Below are 16,726 nucleotides of genomic sequence, written 5' to 3' on the forward strand. Positions count from 1 at the left end.
TATATGTATCTAGTGTGGTGCTTTTATATAAAATAGAGGACACGCATATATGTACAAGTAGGTACTTATATATTTAAATACATATGCAATCAATGATACAAAAAAAAAGCCCTCAAAAAATCAGTTTGCAAGCTTAAAAAGAAAAAAATACAAGTACAGCAAAAGAGAGTGTAGGCCCTTGAAAACTGCCCGAAGAACCGCGCAAGGAAACGGAGGGGCGGGATTTCGCTTTGATTCCTTCCGTGACCCGTGTGCTCTTTGGATCCTGAGGGGTTTGCAGGCTCATCGCCCTGCGCTACCCACCGCCGGCTGAGGAGGGCGCTGTAGCCGCCGGAATCCCGTCGGCCGGCGCGGGGATGACAGGACCGCGGGCGGTGCCGCCTGCGCAGCAGCAGGAGCCGAGGCGCTGCGGCGTGAAGTCTTCCCGTCGGAAATCCAGTTGTCGCCGAGGGCGCCGGCCCGGCGGCTCTGTCGCTCTTGGCGTTGCGTGGGCGGCACCTTGGGGCGCAGAGGAGCCAATGGCATCGTGCCCGCCACCGCTGGGGCCAGAGACGCGTCTTTTCCGGACGGCCCTCCGGCAAGAGGCAAAGGGTGCAGGCCACGCCCCCGAAAGGTGAGCAGCCTCGGCCCGGTGCGGGCCCGTCCCGCCCGCAGCTCCTGCGCCTCGGTCGCTGCCTGAGCGTTGCCGCCGCGCGTGGCCCGCCCGCCTCTTCCCGGGAGGCTGTGACGCTTTCGCTGCTCCGCTCGCAGGAGGTGACGTGGACAGCCTGGTGTTTTTGATTTCTCCCCATCCTTGGAGAAGCGAGGCGCGGGCCATGGTTCCCCGGGTGAAATAGAGAGGGACCGCCCTTTAAGATGGGCCTGTGAGTGTTGGGGACACCCCTTACTTACCAAAATGGGGCCCCCCGCATTCCTCAAGATGTGCTATTTTTGCACAGAAAAGAGGAGTAAGAAGAGCAAAGGTTGGATGAAAAAACCCACCCGTACAGCCAGACTTTTCACCGAAAAATTGTGTGCTGTTCCCAGGAATGGCCAAGGGCATCCTGTTGCTTTCTAACCGGTCTCATTTGAGAAATCCGCCTCCGTCTATTCCAGTGATTAATTTTGAGGCTTTGCTTTTATGTTCAGTGAACTCTTCTTCCTTGAGACCTTGCTTTCCTCCATGTCACACCCCACCAAGTCCCCTTCGTTTTATGTCCTGAGTATCTTGACTGTCCTCTCCCCTCCGTCAGAATCCTGATGCAGAACTTGCCTGATCTATTGCTTCTAGGTCCTGATAAGTGTATATATTTATTGATCCCTGTTTCCTTCCAGTCCATTCTTCACATGAGACATTTTTTTTAATAGGCACTTGGAACGTTCTCCTAAATATTGCACAAAAACAGTGCTTTAATCCAAAATCTTGAGACTACAGACTATCTACTATTAAAAGAACATATGGGATGTGAACAGTTCCCAGGAATGTGTTGTTTTAAATTGTCTGATTTTTCTCAAACTATTCAAATTCAGTTAGACAATATCCATCATATCGTAGATAAGTTTTCACAAATGCTTAGGGTGCCTAACTGGTTTTCTTGGTTTCTCGGGAGATGGCTGGTAACTGTAGGTCTGCTTTGGTTATGTAACTGTATTCCTATTATGTTAATGTGTGTGCGCAATTTAATTAGTAGTTTAAAATCTATACATGCTTAAGTTACTCTACAAGAAGATATGTCAAAGAAATAACCAATCTTCCCATGTTTTCTTCCGTCCGCTTCTTCTATAGCTTTTCCTCTTCCTTCCTAATTACAACCCTTAAATAGAATTCGTGCCTCATATCTCATTTACCTAGTATCATAATTCTTCCAAGTGGTTAAGATACCTCGAGACAAATGCTGGGCATAGAAGCCACAGGGCATAAATCTGCAAAGAAGTAAAAAGCTAACCTTTGCAAACAATATGGCTTCTCTCTCACTTACCAACTTTACATTTCCCTGTATGGCCCCGGAAGATGACTGGTTAGCCAGAGACGGGTAAGATTCCTCAAGGGAGGAACAACCTAAGACAGGCACAGTCGCAGGGGGCCATCAGGTGAGAAATTGGGGATCAACAGAGGTGAGGCTTAGAACCTCACCCCCCCCCCTGTTTTGAGAGAAATCTTCTGCATCCGTGGATGTTTTATTGCCCTTGTCTAGCTTGGATTAATACTTAGCCTATAGGCACACACCTGATCATCTACATTTGCCCTCTTACAGCACTAAACTATGTTTTCCACCTTATCTTGCATCTACCTACCACTTCAGCATTTTATTTTAAAATAATAATAGTAATAATAATAATAATAAGGGAGAAATGTGGGATTCACATATAAATCAAGTATAAAAATCAAATGAATATTCATATCTGACCTGATTGTTTATAGTTCATAATGCGTGATCAAAACCTAAAGTTTCTGTGATGACTGCCCTTGTACGGTTCACCACGTAAGAACTTATTCACTATGTAAGAATTTGTTCACCATGTAAGAACTTGTTCGTTGTGCTTCAGAAGATCGGAGACTGATGTGAATTAGGCTTGGGGTGGATTAATGATTGTGCATTGAGTCCCCTGTACAGAATTTTATTGTTGTTAACTGTTAACAACCATTTGATCAATAAATATGAGAGATGCCCTCTCAGAAACAAAAAAACAGTGCTTTAAGAATAAAAACAAACTCTTTTCCGTGGTCTTTAAGACTCTGCATGGTCTAGAATCCCCTCTCTTTGCCCAGCCCCATCTTGCCTCAACTTCTGCCCTCACTTTCTATACTTCAGGAATACTTAACTAACCTTACTTGATTCTCTATAAATCCTACTGAAGGTAGCTCAAATATACTACCTTTTTACTATCACTCCTAGCCTTATTAAGTGAAATTCACGGCCCCCTTTTTATCAGGTTTTCTTTTAAAATATGAACTTGAAGTCACTACTGGTTGCATTTGATGGTATCGGTTGTGTTAGGACCAAAAGTAAAGTGTAAAGTGGAAGAATTGGACGTAAACGGTTTCAGTCAACATGTGTGTATTAACGACACCTTAGTGTTCAGGACTGGGCTAGATTTTATTGGGGACGCAGGAGTTCTGGCCACCTGTGGTCTTAGATGTGTCTTATTTGTGGAGCCCTTTGCACTGTTCTGCTGCCTTGTCTGTTTTCAAGATGGGGAAGCAGGCAGAGGGGGAGTATAGATCGCTACCAGGTGGGGTTGAGTAAGTGGAGCAGCAGAGTGCAGAGTAGGGAGAAGAGAGGACCTACTTTTGGGTTCTGCTTTTCATGTTCAAGGAGACTTCATTCTATGCAGAGAGACTGGCCGACCTACAATTTGTCTAACAAGAAAATGTATTAACAGGTGGAAAGACTGTATCCCAGTTGGACAGCACCTGCCAGGGACTCGTTTCATCACTGTCAAAGTTCCTTTGAAAAAGGTAAGCAGCATTCTTCCAAAATCCACATGCACCATGTAGAACACTGGTGTTCAACCCTGTCACAGCGCATTTTCCCTTTTTTGTAGCAAATACTTTGTAATGCCCCTTTAGTACCCTGAAATGAAGTTCATATAAGTACGAACCACTTCCTTACTTAAATTTAAAGAAGGGAAAACAATGTGATGCCCCAACTATAGCTTCTAGAATATGATAAAGTAATGATAATAACGTAATATGTATTTACACTTCAATAAGTAAATTTTTGGCTATAACTATGCTAGAAATATAGAAATGGTTTCTACTTCCGTGAAATCAAAAAACTAAATGCGAACTGATCTAGGTGAGTCATTTTGCCTAAGTGACTAGAGTTTCCATGATAATGAACAGCTCTTAATAAATTTCCAAATAATACAACATCTTCACTTGGTTGATAAAGTCATTACTGTCCTTGAAAATGTATTATGTATTAAAAGTGCAAAAAAAGCCTTCATGTTTATTCTGAAATGAAGTTGGATTCTAAGACTTATCTTATAAACAGTTTTTCACCTTCATGAATGTTGACTTGAACATTCCTAAGTCATTAGGGTGTAAGACACTTTTGTCATACTGTACTGAATTGGGCCAGATGTGTAGCGTCTGTGACCGTACCTGCTAAATGCCCTCGACACCCCCTTGCTTCCATTGTCACAACCCCAGAAATAACCTGGATCAGCATGGTTTTGATTTCAACATGGAAACTCTGAAAATTCAACTAAGAAAGGAAAAGGTGGGGAAAGCATTCAAGTGACATAGGAAAGGTGAGAAGAGGTTTATGTATCTAATTAAACTGTCCAGCATAGCATGGATTTTTCTCTGGAAGAGCTCAACTTTTAATATATTGGAAGTCTATGTAATTTGTCAGTCATAGGTCAGGGTTCCTTTTTTACTTGGTATGTCGGTTCTTTTGCATCTCTGTACTTAAAACTTAGTCACTGCATAAAGATAAACATGTGGTTCTTATTTACATCCACCGACACCAAGCATTGTGTTTGACATATAGTAAATAAATACTTAACAATTTTTGTGGAATGAATCGACTTCCCACCCGCATTTGCAGTTCCTGAGAAGTTGCTTCTGTATTCCTCCTTACTGTATGATTGCCCTAACTCCTCAATTCCCTATTGCATGGCCTCTAAAAGTGGATTCCTGCAGTTACACAAGGGTCCCTGCTCAGTGCCTGTTCTAAAGTCCATCAGGAAGGGAAATCACAGGAAGACTCTTCTCTTTCCTTTCCTTCACATAGCCCCAGATCTTTGTTGTATGCTGTCATTATAAAAAGACTCTTCTGATGAAAACGATTAAAGATGGTGGCATGAGAGGAGAGACAGAGGCTTCCTCCTAAAACTGGATATAATTAGAAAATATAGTTGGCACAACTAATCTTGAGAGAGCTACAGAAAAGAGGACGGTGCCAGACTGCATACACCTGGAGAAAAGAGCAGACCTCACTGAATGGGGTAACATACCAGAGCTGTGGCTGGGCGGGACGCCATCCCTTCCCCACCCCAGCTCACCGGCGGAGGAAGCGAAACTGAGCAGGGAGGGAGTGGAGTCCTGGGATTGCTGAATACCTAGGTCCAGAGATCTGCTCTGGGAGCAGAAACCTACATTTCATGGTCCTTTCATGATACTTTTCTGATTACGGTGTTCGAAAGCTGTGACAGGCAGAGTTCCTGGGGAGACTCGGATTCCAGCCGCTGTGGACAGCAGGGATCCTTATCTGGCAGCTCTGGGACAAAAGCTTATACCTGTGTGCTCGGCCCACTGATTCTGGCAGTGGAGACAGGCACAGCAGCCAGGAAGCATGGAACAGCTCTTTCCACCCCCCAGGCACCAATACCACTCCTCTGCTACCCCTGAGATTGCTTCAGGGACTGAGCAGCTCCAGAATAGAGCTTCTGGACACTAGAGGGCGCCATATACAAATAAGAAACACCAAAGAAACCTGATCCAGAGTAAAATTATTAATACAACTCCCAAGAAAGATTTAAATGATATGGACCTAGTGACTATTCCTGAAAGGGAATTCAAAATAAAAATCATTAACATGCACATGGAGGTATGGAAAGATATTCAAGAAACTCAGGAATGAATTCCGGTTGGAGATCCAATCACTGAAGAGCACGATGGAGGGTATTAAAAGCAGATTGGATACGGTGGAAGAGATAATAAATGAAATAGAAACTAGAGAAGAGGAATACAAAGAAGCTGAGGCACAGAGAAAAAAGGATCTCTAAGAATGAAAGAATATTGAGAGAACTGTGTGACCAATCCAAGCAGAACAATATTTGCATTATAGGGATACCAGAAGAAGAAGAGAGAGAGAAAGGGATAGAAAGTGTCTTTGAGGAGGTAGATGCTGAAAACTTCCCCAATCTGGGGAAGGAGATAGTCTCTCAGGCCATGGAGGTGCACAGATCTCCAAACACAAGGGACCCAAGAAAGACAACACCAAGACACATAGTAATTAAAATGGGAAAGATCAAGGATAAGGACAGACTGTTAAAAGCAGCCAGAGACAGAAATAAGATCACATACAAAGGAAAGCCCATCAGGCTAACATCAGACTTCTCAGCAGAAACCTTACAGGCCAGAAGGGAGTGGCATGATGTATTCAATGCCATGAAGCAGAAGGGCCTGGAACCAAGATTACTTTATCCAGCAAGATTATCATTTAAATTTGAAGGAGGGATTAAACAATTCCCAGAGAAGCAAAAGCTGAGAGAATTTATCTCCCACAAACCATCTCTACAATCTATTTTGGAGGGACTGCTATAGATGGAAGAGTTCCTATGGTTGAATAGCTGTCACCAGAGGTAATAAAACCACAGTAAAGAAAGTAGAACAGCTAATTACAAAGCAAATGCAAAATTAAATTAACTATCCCCAAAGTCAATCAAGGGATAGACAAAAAGTACAGAATTTGATACCTAATATATAAAGAATGAAGGAGGAAGAAAAATGAGGAGAAATAGAAAAGAACCTTTAGATTGTGTTTGTAACAGCATACTAAGAGAGTTAAGTTAGACTCTTAGATAGTAAGGAAAGTAACCTGGAACCTTTGGTAACCATGAATCTAAAGCCTGAAATGGCAATAAGTACATACCTATCAATAATCACCCTAAATGTAAATGGACTGAGTGCACCAATCAAAAGACATAGAGTCACTGAATGGATGAAAAAACAAGACCCATCTATATGCTGCTTGCAAGAGACTCACATCAAACCCAAAGACATGCACAGACTAAAAGTCAAGGGATGGAAAAACATATTTCATGCAAACAACAGGGAGAAAAAAGCAGGTGTTGCAGTACTAGTATCAAACAAAATAGACTTCAAAACAAAGAAAGTAACAAGAGATAAAGAAGGACATTGCATAATGATAAAGAGGTCAGTCCAACAAGAGGATATAACCATTAAAAATATATATGCACCCAATACAGGAGCACCAGCATATGTGAAACAAATACTAACAGATCTAAAGGAGGAAATAGAATGCAATGCGTTCATTTTAGGGGACTTCAACACACCATTCACTCCAAAGGACAGATCCACCAGACAAAAAATAAGTAAGGACACAGAGACACAACAACACACTAGAACAGATGGACCTAATAGACATCTATAGAACTCTGCATCCAAAAGCAACAGGATACAAATTCTTCTCAAGTGCACATGGAACATTCTCCAGAATAGACCACATACTAGGCCACAAAAAGAGCTTCAGTAAATTCAAAAACATTGAAATTCTACCAACCAACTTTTCAGACCACAAAGGTATAAAACTAGAACTAAGTTGTACAAAGAAAGCAAAAAGGCCCACAAACACATGGAGGCTTAACAGCGTGCTCCTAAATAATCAATGGATCAATGACCAAATTAAAATAGAGATTAAGCAATATATGGAAATAAATGACAACAACAAAACAAAGCCCCAACTTCTGTGGAACGCAGCAAAAGCAGTCATAAGAGGAAAGTATACAGCAATCCAGGCATATTTAAAGAAGGAAGAACAAACCCCAATGAATAATCTAACGTCACAATTACTGAAATTGGAAAAAGAAGAACAAATGAGGCCTAAAGTCAGCAGAAGGAGGAACATAATAAAGACCAGAGAAGAAATAAATAAAATTGAAAAGAATAAAACAATAGAAAAAAATCAATGAAACCAAGAGCTTTGAGAAAATAAACAAAATAGATAAGCCTCTAGCCAGACTTACTAAGGGAAAAAGAGAATCAACACACATCAACAGTATCAGAAACCATAAAGGAAACATCATGATGGACCCTACAGAAATACAAAGAATTATTAGAGACTATGAAAACCTATATGCTAAGAAGCTGGAAAACCTAGAAGAAATGGACAACTTCCTAGAAAAATACAACCTTCCATGACTGACCAAGGAAGAAACACAAAATCTAAACAAACCAATTACCAGCAAAGAAATTGAAGCGGTAATCAAAAAACTACCCAAGAACAAAACCCCGGGCCAGATGGATTACCTCAGAATTTTATCAGACATACAGAGAAGATACAATACCCATTCTCCTTAAAGTTTTCCAAAAAATAGAAGAGGAGGGAATACTCCCAAACTCATTCTATGAAGCCAACATCACCCTAATACCAAAACCAGGCAAAGACCCCACCAAAAAAGATAATTACAGACCAGTATCCCTGATGAACATAGATGCAAAAATACTCAACAAAATATTAGCCAACCGAATTCAAAAATATATCAAAAGGATCATACAACACGACCAAGTGGGATTCATCCCAGGGATGCAAGGATGGTACAACATTCGAAAATCCATCAACATCATCCACCACATCAACAAAAAGAAAGACAAAAACCACATGATCATCTCCAGAGATGCTGAAAAAGCATTCGACAAAATTCAACATCCATTCATGATAATAACTCTCAGCAAAATGGGTATAGAGGGCAAGTACCTCAACATAATAAAGGCAATATATGGTAAACCCAGAGCCAACATCATACTGAACAGTGAGAAGCTGAAAGCTTATTCTCTGAGATCGGGAACAAGACAGGGTTGCCCACTCTCCCCACTGTTATTCAACATAGGACTTGAGGTCCTAGCCATGGCAATTAGACAAAACAAAGAAATGCAAGGAATCCAAATTGGTAAAGAGTAAGTTAAACTGTCAGTATTTGCAGAAGATGTGATATTGTACATAAAAAACCCTAAAGACTCCACTCCAAAACTACTAGGACTTCAACAAACTTTAACAAATATTTCAAAAATTCATATGTAACCACCAAATACCCCAAATAGCCAAAACAATCCTGAGAAGGAAGAATAAAGTGGGGAGGATCTCGCTCCCCAACTTCAAGCTCTACTACAAAGCCACAGTAATCAAGACAATTTGGTACTGGCACACGAACAGAGCCACAGACCAGTGGAACAGAATAGAGTCTCCAGACATTAACCCAAACATATATGGTCAATTCATATATGATAAAGGAGCCATGGACATACAATGGGGAAATGACAGTGTCTGCAACAGATGGTGCTGGCAAAACTGAACAGCTACATGTAAGAGAATGAAACTGGATCACTGTCTAACCCCATACACAAACGTAAACTCAAAATGGATCAAAGACCTGAATGTAGGTCATGAAACCATAAAACTCTTTGCAAAAAACATAGGCAAAAATCTCTTGGACATAAACATGAGCAACTTCTTCATGTTCCCGAGCAAGGGAAAGAAAAGCAGAAATGAACAAATGGGGCTATATCAAACTAAAAAGCTTCTGTACAGCAAAGAACACTGTCAATAGAACAAAAAGGCATCCTACAGTATGGGAGAATATATTCATAAATGACATATCTGATTAAGAGTTGACAAGCCAAATATATAAAGAGCTCCTGAACCTCAACAAAAAAAAGCAAATAATCCAATTAAAAAATGGGCAGAGGATCTGAACAGACACTTCTCAAAAGAAGAAATTCAGATGGCCAACAGGCACATGAAGAGATGCTCCACATTGCTAATCATCAGGAAATGCAAATTAAAACCACAGTGAGATATCACCTCACACCAGTTAGGATGGCCACCATCCAAAAGACAAACAACAAGAAATGTTGGTGAGGATGTGGAGAAAGGGGAACCCTCCTACACTGCTGGTGGGAATTAAATTAGTTAAACCATTGTGGAAAGCAGTATGGAGTTTCCTCAAAAAACTAAAAATAGAAATACCATTTGACCCCACTTCTAGGAATTTACCCTAAGATGGCAGGAGTCCAGTGTGAAAAAGACATATGCACCCCTATGTTTATCTCAGCACCATTTACAATAGCCAAGAAATGGAAGCAATCTAAGTATCAGTAGATGAATGGATAAAGAAGATGTGGTACATATACACAATGGAATATTATTCAGCCAGAAGAAGTAAACAAATCCTACCATTTGCAACAGCATGGATAGAGCTAGTGGGTATTATGCTCAGTGAAATAGGCCAGACGGAGAAAGACAAGTATCAAATGATTTCACTCATATGTGGAGTACAAGAAGAAAGAAAAACTGATGGAACAAAACAGCAGCAGACTCACAGAACCCAAGAAAGGACTAACAGTTACCAAAGGGAGAGGGACTGAGGAGGATGCGTGGAAAGGGTGGGATAGGGGTAAAAAAAGGGGCATTACGATGAGCACACATAATATAGTGGCGGGTACATGAGGAAGACCGTATAGCACAGAGAAGACAAGTAGTGACTCTATAGCATCTTACTATGCTGATGGACAGTGACTGTAATAGGATATGTGGTGGGGAGCTGATAATTGGGGGAGTCTAGTAACCATAATATTGCTCATGTAACTGTACATTAATGATACCAAAAAAAAAAAAAGGACACAGGGGAAAGACTAAAGGGAAATATCAACCAGCCAAATTAGATTAAGTGGAATTGAGAATTTGGGGACTGGACTGTTCTTTTTTATTTTCTTAGATTTCCAATTTTTTTAAATGATTTTGTTAGATTTACTGATCTTTTCTTTTGAAGCAATTAAATTGAAATCTTAATTTTCCTGATTTGTTGCATGTAGTATGGTTTGAATTTCTGTATTTTATAATTGAATTGTAGGTGTATTTAGTTATAAAGTGAAAGTTTTCTGTTTTCAAAATGAATAGCTTATTCCGTCTCATGTCAGCCCTGCCAGACTTGGAGAGAAAGTATCTGATTAGAATATAGTATGGCCATAATCTCTGTAGGGAAATGTGGAAAGGCATTTGTGAACCTACTGTGTGCCAGGACGTGTGGTAGGTAATTTAAATATATTGCCCTAATTTACCTTCAAAACAGCCCACAAAGATGGAAGGTATTATCAGCTCCGTTTTATAAAGAGCTCAGGAATCCACATATAGAGGTAGTTTATCTGCTAACTAAGGTCACATAAATAGAAAACAGTAGAACCAGAGTATCTGTGTATTATTTTATAAAGTTTCTTTTGTATTTCATTAAAATTAATAATAGTTTATTACTTTTTGTTTTGTTTTAAGAAAATTTTGACCATTTGAGGATGTTTACCAGAGAGACCATATTCCTCCTACTGGTCCCCAGGAGGGGACTGTTCTCAGAGGAGTAACTCTTGGAATGTAAAGCCAAATGCCAGTTAAGGACCCCAAAATAAAAGGTGGTCTTCTGGCAGTTACTGTACACTCTCCTATCCAACCTGTTGTGGATGGACCGAGTGACACAACCCTATCCTGGAAATCTATCTGGAGACAGCAGGACTGAAGACAACTGGAGTGACTTTTTATCAGAGCAGGTCAAATGAGGTATGTAATCTGTTTTATTGCTCCCTTTTATGTTGAAGTGTAAGGTATTGATATTTACCTCTTTGCTGATAAATTTGCAACAGTGAAAGAAATAATGTCATTACAGTCTTAAATTTTTTTAAGGTGACATTTTAGAACTGATAGAGTAAATAAAGAACTTCCCTTGTAAGTTATTTTTTAAATTCTATTTTCCTTTTCTATGTATTTCCTTCTAACTAGACTTGTGATATGAATGTGTTAAGGTGCAGACATTTTTTATGTTTTTGTTATATTCTGTCATTGAGCCAGTCAGTCATTAAGGGTGTCTGTTATGCCAAAATCTACGTGGGAGACAATCTCTTTAGAACCTAATCACTATTTGTGATTAGCTGTGGTATTGTTGTGATGAGGCATTTCTTTCTTTGTACTTCTATTGTGGTATTTGACTGACTTCCTTTAACTGAATTGTCAGGTTTGCCATCTAAACACAGGAATGGATAAATTGAGGGATTCATTGTTGATTGATTGTCACTCTGGTTTGATTGGTAAGTCAAAAATGCTGGGTAATTTCTGACAGGGTAATTGTTAATCAACTGGGTAGATCTATTCAGAAAGCTTGAAAACTTGTATAGACGACAAAGTTTGCTTAATGAGCAGAATAGGATACAATGTTTAAAGTCTGGGATATCTGGGAAGATTTGCATGGTTCCTTATGTTACTGCCTCTCTGTTGAACAGAACTTATAGGGTCTTTCTCTACTCTTTTCTCACAGTGGGGTGGTACTTTGACCTTGACTTTTTTCGAAGTTGTCTTTTCTGTTGGTACACCTCTGGAACACACAGATAGAGATGTTAATTATTTATAGCTGCAGAAGCAGCCAGAAACCTTTGCTGTTCAAGACAGTATGTCACCATAATGACAGAAGTCTCGGTAGATATTCGATGAATACTTGTGCAACTTAGCCTCATGTTTTTAAAGCTTCTGATTTTGAGGATTTGTATTATAGAATGTTTGATACTGCACAATAGTAATTTTCTCTGTTTTATGTATGAACAACATGTGGACCCAGACCCTAAGGGGGTGCTTTAACTCAGCTACTCCCCTGGGCTCAGTCAAGTTGCTTCCCTTCATCTAAGTGATGGTTCATGAAGTTTTCTTTGCCTGCCATATTTAACAGAGATATAAGAATTCTTGCTAAAAGGTTACTTAGGGAATTATTCCCTAGGATACATTGTGAAGGTTCACTTGGAAAGAAATTGGAGCAAGACAACTGGTAAGGCAGAAAAGAACAAGCAGGGGCAGGTATGGGGATCCACAGTCTTAAAGTCTCATAGTGTTAAGTTCCTGGGCAAGCAGGTCCTAAGGAGGACGTTGCCAGTAGAGGTTTTATTATATGAGCACTGATACCCTCAAGAAGCCTCCTTGACCCTGTTGCCCCACACTCTCTCCCCTTCCCATTTCAGTCATCAGCATGGCTTGTCTAACGCCAGTCTCCTGTTGCTCTCTCGTGTCTCACTTATTCTTCAGCACACTGAGTGCTGGGTTCTGCTCGCACCCACTAATGAAAGTCCTCTGGCCAAAGGGACCAGCAATTCTCCCTTTTAAGGGTCTTCAGTGGTTTTTTAAGCCTTTAAAGTTTTTATTTTTATTAAAAATACACATATGAGTGCTTTAAAATTCAAATAGTTCTATGAAAAAGAAGAGTTCCCCCCCTCCACCCAACCACCAGTCACCACTCCACAAAGTCAGCCACTTTGTATTTTCCCATTAGCTTCTAGTATTCGCCTCCCTATTATACAGTATGCTTATCTTGTCACTTCTTGATTTTTCAGTTTGAGTTAGTATTCTGTTATATGGGTATACTACAATTTGCTTATCCATATCCCAGTTGAAAGGTATTTGGGTTGTTTCTAGTTTTTGACTTTTGAACAAAGGTGCCGTAAATACTTGTGTACAGGTTTCTGTGTGAACATACTGGTGTTTGTTTCTTCTGGAGTGGAACTGCTGCTATGGGGTAAGTGTATTTTTCATTTTATAAGAAGCTGCCTAACTTTTCCAAAATGGCTCTGCTATTTTACATTTGCACCAACAAAATATGAGTTCCATTTGCTCACATCCTTACCAGCACTTAAAATTGTCAGTTTTTTCTTTTACTTTAGCTATTCTAATACAGATGCTGTGTTGTCTGATTGCAATTTTTCAAACAACTTCAGAGATATAATTGACATACAATACACTGTACATTCTTAAAGTGCACAATTTGATACATTTGAAATATATACATCCATGAAACCATCACCACCATTGACAGAACATATTTATTACCCCATAGTTTCCTTCCACCCCTTTGTAGTTCCCCTTTCCCACCCAGGGCCCCACCCAAGGAAGCACTGATCTGTTTCTGTCATGATAGATCAGTTTTATATAAATTAATCATACAGTATGTATTTTTATATCTGGCTCTTTTCATTCAGCATAGTTACTTGGAGATTCATCCATGTTAATTGCATGTAGCAATAGTTGATTCCTTTCTGTTGCCAACTTGCAGTCCATTATGTGATAGCAATTTGTTCATCCATTCACTTGATGAACATTTGGGTTGTTTCCAACTTTTGGTGGTTACAAACAGCTATGAACTAAGTTTTTTAAATGCCTATTTTTTAATCAACCTTATTGAGGCAAAATTTATAGTCTATAAAATGTACTCCTTTAAAGTGTTTAATTTAATGAATTTTGGCTAATTCTCTTTTATAGCTAACATCACATCAAGATACAGAAATAGCATTGACTTCACCACAAAGGTTCTCTTGGGGTCCTTGCCAGTCAATCTCTGCCATTCCCACATACCTAGCAACCACTAATTTGCTTTCAGTCACTCTGGAATAAATTCATAATTCTGAGAGTTTTGTAGAAACAGCATGTTCATACAGATAATATGATCTTTGTTTCTTGACTTTTTTTTGTTAAGCATGTTTTTGGATTCATCCATGTTGCAAGTTGCACGTATCAGTAGTTTATTCCTTTTTATTACCAAGTAGCATTTCACTTTATGAATTTACCACAGTTTGTTTATCCACTGAGGTGCTGATGGGCATTGGGTTGTTTCTGGGTTTTGGCTGTTATGAGTAAAGTTGCTATAAACATTCATATGCAAGCCTTTGTGTGGACACGTTTTTATTCCTCTTAATAAATACCAAGGAGTGAAATTGCAGGCTACAGTTAAGTACATCTTTGGTTTCTTAAAAAACTGCCAAACTCTTTTCTAAAGTGGTTATGCTATTTTATATTCAGACCAGCAATATAGGAATGTTCCAATTCTGCATGTTTGGCAACACTTGACATTATCAGTCTTTTAAATTATAGTCATTATATGGGTGTAGTAATATCTCATGTTTTTAATTTGCATTTCCTTAATGACATGATGTTGAGCATCTTTTCACGTGTTTATTGGTCTTTCATGTATCTTTTGTGACTAGTCTTTTCAAATATGTCACCCATTCTAATAAATTAGGTTGTTTCTCTTATTCTTGAGTTGTAGCCATTCTTTTGTCATTTGGATACCAGTCTTTTGTCAGAATAAATCATTTTTTTCCATGTGTAGCCCTACTGTCTTCAAGACCCACAGTTCTCTTCGCCATTCCTTAAATAGGCTAAAACCAAATGTGTCTTCCAAGACTTTGTCCTCTGCTGCCTGGGGTGCTGGCCAAACCTTCAGAGTGGTCTTTTTGGTAGCACCTTTCTTAACCTTCCTACTTAAAATAGTAATACCCCATGGCCTGGCACCTCCACCCCTTTTCTCTGTTTTATTTCTTCATAGCACATGTCCACCCAAAAGTTATATTTGTTATTTACCTGTCTTCTTGTGTAAAGAAAAATACTGACCCAACATAAGCTCCAACCATAAAGAACATTGAAAATGGTTGTATTCAATAGGCTGTTGAGGGGATTACCTCCTCCCTTGGAGGCCCGCGGGTTCAGGGATGACAACTTTATGAGCCTCCCAGATGAAGGAAGAGGTCGAGCTCCTTAAGGTGCTGTCACCGATTCTCAACTACCTGAGGCAAATGGCAAGCGCGGCCGCTCGAGGTGGTCCCTAAATGACCGCACCTAGAGAGAGAAGAAAACAGCCCCCACCCCGCCCCCAGCCTCGAAAAATAACTCGCGCGGCGGAGACCTATGCGGGGCTCCATCTTGGCCAAACTTACTTGCACAGGAAGAAACTGAGGACGCCTCGTGGAAGGCCCAACCCGGGCTGGGGACAAGGCCGAGGGAGACCCGCGCCCCGGCCTCAGCTTCCGGGCCCTGGATCCGCTCCGCCGTCCTCGCCCCGCTTGGGCAGAGAGAGCCCCGGCTCCTCGGCGTCCGCCGACGGGCTCCAGCTGGGAACGCAGGGTCTGCGCGAGGCGGGAGGGGCGCGGCCGAGCTCCCGGAGGCCGGGGGCTCCGTTCCGAGGGGAGGACCTCCGGGGCGGGACTGGGGCGCGGCGGGGAGGCCTGGCGGCTGGGGGTCGGAGCGCGGGGGCGCCCAGCCCCGGGCGCAGCACCGGAGAGCGTAGGACGAGCCCTGGGTTCCCTCCGCACCGCCTGTCAAGCGCCCCCGAGGCCAGGCGCTGGGAAGGCAGCGCGGCTGTGAGGGACTCTGGCCCCCGCCCAGGGGTGCAGCTTTAGGGAGGATGCGCAAAACTGACAAGCCTCCGATCACTCAGGTTGTGACAGGGGCTAAAAAGCGCGTGTAACAGGGACCTAGGCCCGCGGCTCTGGGACGCTCTTAAATGGGCTCTTAACGGCGACTTGAAGGGAGGGAGGAGTGAGGGGAACTAGATGTCCGAGAGGCCGAATGTGGGGGAAAGCTTGGTGACGAGAAGCTGAGAAAGCCCTTGCGGTGTTCGCAGAAAGAGGCGGCCCGGGGAGACGTGCGCTTGAAAGCGGAGGAGGGAGGAAGGGCCCGGATGATGGGAGACCAGGGCTCCTTGACGAACTCGCGGCTTTATCGTAAGGGCCACGGGAATACGAGATGTACAATTTGAAAGGATCCTTTTTACGACCGGGCGGGGGCCACAGCTGTAGATCAGAGACGGTGTTGGTGGCAATGGGTCTGGGAGAGAAGTGGACCGGCCAGAATGACACTTAAGAGGTTAAGTTGACAAGACTATAAATAGATAAGGAATTTGAATGAGATATGCATAGGTATCAGTTTCTGGCCTAAGTGAGTGATTCGCATAAAACAAAAGCTTGAGATTTGCTAGGGGTCCCACGTGCACTGAGTCTAAAGACAAAAAATACAAAAAGGATTTTTCCTCCCTGATTATGTGTACTCATATTTTGTGTGCTCAGAACATACAAAACATTTTTAAATGAGACAATAAAAATTACCTAATAGTCCTACTACCCAAGATGGCTGTATTTTGGTATGTTTCCTTAAAGTTTTTATTTTCTATGTGCATCTTTTTGTATAATTGGGAATGTAATCGT

General features: G+C 41.3%; 1 protein-coding gene across 2 annotated transcripts in view; it reads right to left on the reverse strand.

The window, feature by feature from the left end:
• Positions 1 to 15,895, reverse strand: part of LOC108387582 (uncharacterized) — a 67,451-nt gene extending 51,556 nt beyond the window's left edge. For both annotated transcript variants that reach the window (XM_073225979.1, XM_073225981.1), the window contains exon 1: positions 15,461 to 15,895. The gene's annotated coding sequence lies outside the window, so the exon portion shown is untranslated. The remainder of the gene's footprint in view (positions 1 to 15,460) is intronic.
• Positions 15,896 to 16,726: the final 831 nt, after the last annotated feature.

Source organism: Manis javanica, chromosome 17, assembly GCF_040802235.1.
Source record: "Manis javanica isolate MJ-LG chromosome 17, MJ_LKY, whole genome shotgun sequence".
NCBI lineage: Eukaryota > Metazoa > Chordata > Mammalia > Pholidota > Manidae > Manis > Manis javanica.